The sequence below is a fragment of the Calidris pugnax genome, unplaced genomic scaffold (assembly GCF_001431845.1).
Source record: "Calidris pugnax isolate Ruff unplaced genomic scaffold, ASM143184v1 scaffold189, whole genome shotgun sequence".
NCBI classification, from domain to species: Eukaryota; Metazoa; Chordata; class Aves; order Charadriiformes; family Scolopacidae; genus Calidris; species Calidris pugnax.
Window position 1 is genome coordinate 1 of NW_015091069.1, and position 6072 is coordinate 6072.

The window sequence follows — 6072 nt, forward strand, 5'->3', positions numbered from 1 at the left end:
GCGCATGAACACGGCGTGATAATGCCTCTGATTGGAGAAACTGTGGCCTGATCCACGCTGCGTGTTGCAAGTAGCTCTCAGCTGAGTAACTTGCTGATACGGCGAGACAGGTGGAAAAATACTGTGCAGACCTTCAGCTGGTATAGAAGGAACTTGCCATCGTGAATAAAGGATTCTGATTGTGGTTGTACCCTCAGTCTGAGTCCGTCTCTTCATACGCTACACCAATCAAAAAAATAAACACACACGCGGTGCTTTGTGACGAAACACCAACGCTGACTCTGCTGGGTCATGGAGATGCCACCCAACGGCCACCCAACACCTTTAACCACTCCTGTCACTGCGGTGCCCGGGTGGTCTCTGGTGGTAGAACCAGCCGGGGAACGGCACCGCCTCGCACACGGCGCCGTCCAGGAGCAGTCCTTGGATTTTGCAGGCTCAAGCTTTTACTTTTCAGAGAGTTTTAGGAATCATAAGGATCCGTCTTTACTCCCCTCTGTGCTCTGGCCGAGGGAAGCGTGGGCCCAGATTCTCCTTTTGAGACTGACGGTGCAGAGCGTGCCACGTTCGCACTACTGACCCAGTGGAATGAGTTTTAATTGCTTAATTATTTATGGCAGAAACAGCAAGAGCAGCCCAAGAACTTCAACATTCATAAACCCTATTTAATAAGTTAAGAGGAAAACACATTAAAAATAACCTTCTCTCTCTCAGAAGGGTGCTACAGTCGAGATGTGGAACGCTGCGTATGACTGCCACTTCAGGGGAAATAGTCGGTAAATATGATGACCATTTTTTGACTTTTTCCCTTATTCTATCTCTTCGTAGAGTGGGGTCAACCTCGTCTTCTGGAATCCTCAGAGCCCAGCCGCTGCCCGGATGCAGAGATGAAATATGGTGTTTTTTTAACAAATGGTGAAAACTGATCTGGTGGCTGGTTTTGATGTCAGTTCCCAGTTGCCATAGGAGGACATCAGCGGCATCTGGGTCAGGCAGCCTAGCCCTGCCCAGCCCCAGGTAAGACAGCCCAGCCTGGCTCTTCTAGGAGAGCGAGTACAGGACAGCCCGTCCACCAGGCTGGGTTGCAGCAGGACTCCTGAACTGGAGTTAGGAATAAAGAGTATGCAGCAAACAATAGCTTTGTAGGAAAGGGAGGTTGTAGGGAGGGTGTGGAGTCCCCTTCCTTGGAGATTTTCAAGACCTGCCTGGATGCAGTCCTGAGTAACATGCTCTAGCTCTAGGCAATCCTGCTTCAGCAGGGGAGTTGGACTAGATGATCTCTATGGTCCCTTCCAACTCTAAAAAAATTCAGTGAAATTCAGTGAAATGTTTATTTTTTTGGTTTTCCAGCAGACTTTTCAAATCCCCTCCAGGTAGGCGTGTTTAGAGGGGAAGGTTGCACAGCTTCATACACAGGGCAAGGAATATTGGCAAGTAAAGCCTGAAAACAGTTCATTGCAAATTACTGGGCATTTTGAGAATAAGGTATAACAAATAATGAAGTAAGCATGGTCAGTGGTCATAATATCATGGCCAGCTTTCACCAGCAGAGGAACTGGCAGTCTGTGGAACCACAGCACCACAGATTCACATGGGGTTGGGAGATCATCTAGTCCAACCCCCTGCCAAAGCAGGTCCACCCAGAGTGGGAACTTGTCCAGGTGGGTTTTGAATATCTCCAGAGAAGGAGACTCCACCACCTCCCTGGGCAGCCCTTTCCAGGGCTCTGCCACCCTCAAAGTAATGAAGTTCCTCCTCATGTTCAGGTGGAACTTCTTATATTCAAGTTTGTGCCCATTTCCTCTTGTCCTATCCCTGGGCACCACTGAAAAAAGACCAGCCCCGTCCTCCTGACACCCACCCTTTAAGTGTTTGTAAGCATTGATCAGTTCCCCCCTCAGTCTTCTCTTCTCCAGACTTAAAAGACCCAATTCCCTCAGCCTCTCCTCGTAAGAGAGATGCTCCAGGCCCCTCATCATCTTTGTAGCAGAAGAAGAGGCTTTGATCATTGACTGATGTGGACCTGGACCTAGAAAGAGTGCTGCTGCACAACCTCCCACACCTGCAGCCAGAAAGTGAGGGGCTACAGTGTCCTGTGCAGTGGAGTGCTCTGGTGTAAAGAACTCCAAAGAATGGCATTTGATATCGTATGTGACTGTTGTCACGCACTGGTAAAATCTGGTCACGTTCATCACCCAGACTGGAGGTGGGATAGACAGCCCACCTGTCTCTGGTTTAGACAGTCCATTTACTCTGACCTTTCCCTATGGGCTCAGCTTCTCCAGAGACCTGGGAAAGTGGGCTGCTCCCTGGGATATCCTGTCCTCAGCCTCGGCCTGCTTGGACTGTGCCTCCCGTCAGCCCCTGACCAGCCATGTCTGCCACAGCAGCTCCTGGAGCAAAGGGACCTGAGGGGTGATAGACATTAAAGCACACCGGAGTGCCTGTGGAAGTTCATTCATTGTCAGTTGGCTTCTTAACCCAAAAGAAACCCACACACAAACCACCACCCATCACCTAAACACACAACAACACCCTCCAAACCAAAAAACCATCCCCCACCCACACAGTACCCCACCACAAACCAGTAATCTTGGGCACTAGAGCATGCCCTGAAGAACCATGTCTACACGTTTCTTAAATCCCTCCACAGCCTTATCTTCTCTAGACTTAAAAGACCCAAGTCCCTCAGCCTCTCCTCGTAAGAGAGATGCTCCAGGCCCCTCATCATCTTTGTAGCAGAAGAGGAGGCTTTGATCATTGACTGATGTGGACCTGGACCTAGAAAGAGTGCTGCTGCACAACCTCCCACACCTGCAGCCAGAAAGTGAGGGGCTACAGTGTCCTGTGCAGTGGAGTGCTCTGGTGTAAAGAACTCCAAAGAATGGCATTTGATATCGTATGTGACTGTTGTCACGCACTGGTAAAATCTGGTCACGTTCATCACCCAGACTGGAGGTGGGATAGACAGCCCACCTGTCTCTGGTTTAGACAGTCCATTTACTCTGACCTTTCCCTATGGGCTCAGCTTCTCCAGAGACCTGGGAAAGTGGGCTGCTCCCTGGGATATCCTGTCCTCAGCCTCGGCCTGCTTGGACTGTGCCTCCCGTCAGCCCCTGACCAGCCATGTCTGCCACAGCAGCTCCTGGAGCAAAGGGACCTGAGGGGTGATAGACATTAAAGCACACCGGAGTGCCTGTGGAAGTTCATTCATTGTCAGTTGGCTTCTTAACAGCTTCAGATTTCAATTGACCGAAAGATGCTTGTAAGTAATTTACTGAGAACTTGTCAGCATCCTGAATCATTAAAAGCAAGTTAAACGCGGCATAAGCGGAAAAAATGAGTGAGCACTTTGTATCCACACCAAAGAGCCAGGGATCTAAGGAAAGGCCCTATAAATCAGGTGCACATAGTATTTTTCTGCCGTTGCAGCCTGCCCTCTCCTGGCACAGCCTGCAGCAGAGGAGCCTGCTCCTCTGACTGGAAACTGGGCAGCAGGAAGCATCAGAGGAAGCACTCTCATTTCTCCTGTTCCGTGAATTTGCCTCAGGCCTCAATTCCTTTAGAATATTAAATATTTTTATAATAAATGAACTAATAGAACAATATAATTTAAATATAGTCTGTATACGCATATGCTCAAAGCAGACAAGATTCAGATGTGTACACCCAAAGTCAGGTTCACACTGATCAAGACCAGGATGCTACAGCCAGCAGGAGGGGGGATGAGCCCTGGCGCAGAGCACAGGATGAACGTGTAGACACTTGCTTCCTTGAAACCTGGTTCGTTCACATGCCACCAAGCTGGTGAGGGGTCTGGAGAACAAGTCACACAAGGAGAGGCTGAGCATGGAACTGGGCATGTTGAGTTTGGAGAAGAGGAGGCTGAGGGGGGACCTCCTTGCCCTCTACAACTCCCTGAAAGGAGGGTGTAGAGAGGTGGGGGTTGGCCTCTTCTCCCAAGGGAATAATGACAGGAGCAGAGGAAATGCTCTGAAGTTGGGGCAGGGGAGGGTTAGATTAGATATTGGGAAGAATGACTTTGCTGAGAGGGTGGTCAGGCACTGGAAGAGCCTGCCCAGGGAGGTGGTGGAGTCACCATCCCTGGAGGGATTTAAGAAACGTGTAGACATGGCACTTGAGGGCATGCTCTAGTGCCCGAGATTGTTGGGTTGTGTCTGTTTATGAGGGTTTTTCTGGTGTGTGTTTTTTTGTGTTTTGGTTTTTGGGGGTTTTTTTGGGGGTGGTTGGACTTGATGATTTCAAAGGTCCCTTCCAACCATGAAGATTCTGTGATTCTGTTGCGCTGTGTCATATCACAGACTGATAGAGCCACGGCTGAGAGCAGTCCCTCTGTGAAAGACACTAGGTTGCTCCTTTATTTCTTCACCTCAAAATGTCTTGCAGTCAAGCTGTTGGCAGGAAAAAAAGCAAACAAATCAGCAGTCACTTCCAATACTGATGAGGGCATTGATCAAGAGCTCTTGTAATTCGCTATCTCCAGTAATTACATTCACAGTTGTATTTTATTGTAATGATAGAGGAGAACTAACACTTAAGGGAAATAGCAGATTGATAGAGGAGAACTAACACCATTGCTTAGTTTCCATTGTGTAAAATGTTCGAGCAAGGACTAGGAGAAGGAATGGTCATGATGACCTTTGCTTTGCTAGCATATGTTTTGCTTGCACTTTTAGAGGAGAACTAACACCATTGCTTAGTTTCCATTGTGTAAAATGTTCGAGCAAGGACTAGGAGAAGGAATGGTCATGATGACCTTTGCTTTGCTAGCATATGTTTTGCTTGCACTTTGTAACTAACGCCGAGATAAGGACGTAGTAAATTAGAAGGGATGCACACAAGTGAAGAAACTTATCAGAAAGAACAGGAGAGATGCACATCCTCTGCTAATTAAGAACCGGCCTGAGCAAGTTTTGTGGTGAAGGTGAAAAGCGCACAGTGAGGAAGACATAGGCCAGTTCTGGGCTCCCCAGTTCAAGAGGGACAGGGAACTACTGGAAAGAGTCCAGCATAGGGCTACAAAGATGATTCAAGGACTGGAACATCTCCCTTATGAGGAGAGGCTGAAGGAGCTGGGACTCTTCAGTCTGGAGAAGAGAAGGCTGAGGGGAGACCTTATCAACGCCTACAAGTATCTCAAGGGCGGGCTGAGGGAGGAGGGAACCAGACTCTTTTCAGTGGTTCCCAGTGAGAGGACGAGGGGCAACGGGCACAAGTTGGGACATAAGAGGTTCCACTCAAATATGAGGAAGAACTTTTTCACGGTGAGGGTGGCAGAGCCCTGGAAGAGGCTGCCCAGGGAGGGTGTGGAGTCCCCTTCCTTGGAGATTTTCAAGACCTGCCTGGCTGCAGTCCTGAGTAATATGCTCTGACAAGCTCTGGGTGGTCCTGCTTTAGCAGGGGAGTTGGACTAGATGATCTCTATGGTCCCTTCCAACTCTAAAAATTCAGTGAAATTCAGTGAAATTCGGTGAAATTCAATGAAATCTCTGAGACCCCGGCCCACAACCACCAGGAGACACCACGCGTGCGCAGCTGGGAGGAGTTAAAGGCGGAGACTATGGAAATGATTTCTCAGAACTCATTATAATAAAGGCCACCTTTTTGGGAGGAGGTTATGAATATGCATAGCTGTTTCATAAATATGTAACCCTTCGTGGTATAAGTTCAAAAGAAATGCCATGGGTGGTGCGCACGATTGTGGTGGGGTGACCCTCGTGCTGCCCAGTGTTGAATAAACATACCTACTTTACAACCTTACAGGTTGTGGAGTCTGTTTTCTGCACGTCTGTAGGTGGCATCATTATAATCCATCCGTAACACTATATGGCCAAGAAAAATAAAGGTTTGGTAGGGGAAGTAATACACCTAGAACTGCTCGTTGTATTTTCCTTCACAGTGGATGGCCAATTATCAGGTCCACTTCTTAGAGATTGATCGGAGCAGAAATCCCTGTCCTGCTGGTTTGCCATCACCTCCATGTAAGAGAAAACTGGTTTCTAACCTGCAGTGAAGAATATGTAGGCTTATGTGGGGGTTTTTGCCAGCAGA